Raw genomic sequence first — 1,693 nt, 5'->3', positions numbered from 1 at the left:
GTGCACAACGTGCAGGTTTGTTACATATGTATACATGTGCCATGTTGGTGTGCTGCAGCCGTTAACTCGTCATTTATGTTAGGTGTATCTCCTGAGGCTATCCCTCCACCTTCCCGCCACCCCACTACAGGCCCCGGTGTGTGATATTCCCCACCCTGCATCCAAGTGTTCTCATTGTTCAGTTCTCACCTATGAGTGATGTGGCACTATTCACAATGGCAAAGACTTGGAACCAACCCAAATGTCCATCAATGATAGACTGGATTAAGAAAATGTGGCACATATACACCATGGAATGCTATGCAGCTGTAAAAAAAAAGGATGAGTTCATGTCCTTTGTAGGGACATGGATGAAACTGGAAACCATCATTCTCAGCAAACTATCGCAAGGACAGAAAATCACAGTCCTAAGACTTTCAACTCTTCCAGCTTCATCCACATCTTTCAGTGGACCCTCTGCCCTCCAACACTTTATCCCAAGATCCGCTCCAGATACCGATGACTCAACCAGGTCATTGAAATAAGTAGCGAGAGATGAACAAAATAGCTGCTAACAGACGCTCCCCTGGCTCCCCTTGCCCAGCTTTCAGTCTTGGGTGACTGATTCGATGGAAGTGACCTTGACCGAGCACACACATTTAGAAGCTACCAACGTTGGCTTGAGATTTTTGCTTTAGTTTATGTTTTTTGAGATAAAATCTTGGGGTCATTAGCACGTAAGGAGGAGCTGAAGTCACTAGAGGGGGTGAGGCCAGGTAGGGAGCGGCTAGAAATGGCAGGAGCAGTGGAGTCCAGGAAGAGAAGAGAGAAGAGGCCGAGAGCTGAGAGACTGGAGGCTGGGGGACTGGGAAAAAGTCTTCCAGACAAGGCCTTTGCTGTTCAGGGAAGTAAGTTTGCACATGACTGCTATTTGAGGAATTTAAGTGCCAAGTGTCTTAGCTTAGGTCGAAAAGCAGAACCTGAAACAAGGACATAGGTGCAGCAGGGATTTGGGAGGAGGCCCCAGGAGGCAGGAGTGACAGACCTGGGGGCTGGAGATGGGACAGGAAAGAAAGGACAGCCAGTCCTGGGCTGTGATGTGCAGTTGGCCAGACTATTCATCTTTGGGAAGGAGGGGGAAGCTCGTCAGAAAGATACCCTGGAGAGGCCGGATAGCCTCCTTCGATAGCATGAGTCCTGGAGCAGGAGGCCAGGTCAGGGCCCTCATGCTCAGGTCTCAGACAGGCTCTGAAAACCCCAAGCAGGAAAATCCTCAAACAGGAGGGGGCCTCTGAAGGAAAGGGGAGGTGGTGAGAATGAACAGAGATGAGTCTACAGTTGGGGGCAGGAGGCTGAAGATGGCAGCCTTATGTTTATAATAGATACAGTCCTGAACTGAGACCCAGGAATAGAGATAGGGTGATGACAACAATAATCAACATGTGATGTGCTTGCTATGAGCCAGGCACTGCTGGAGTGGCATTGGCAGGGTATTGAAGAGAGAACTGAGCAGGCAGTGGCTCATGCCTGTAATCTCAGCACTTTGGGAGGCTGAGGTGGGTGGATCATGAGATCAGGAGATCAAGACCATCCTGGCTAACACAGTGAAACCCCATCTCTACTGAAAATACAAAAAATTAGCCGGGTGTGGTGGCGGGCACCTGTAGTCCCAGCTACTCGGGAGGCTGAGGCAGGAGAATGGCGTGAACCCAGG

This window comes from Colobus angolensis, unplaced genomic scaffold (assembly GCF_000951035.1).
Source record: "Colobus angolensis palliatus isolate OR3802 unplaced genomic scaffold, Cang.pa_1.0 Scaffold82, whole genome shotgun sequence".
Lineage (NCBI taxonomy): Eukaryota > Metazoa > Chordata > Mammalia > Primates > Cercopithecidae > Colobus > Colobus angolensis.
The sequence above is the reverse complement of the archived record's forward strand: the minus strand, read 5'-3'. Positions refer to the sequence as shown.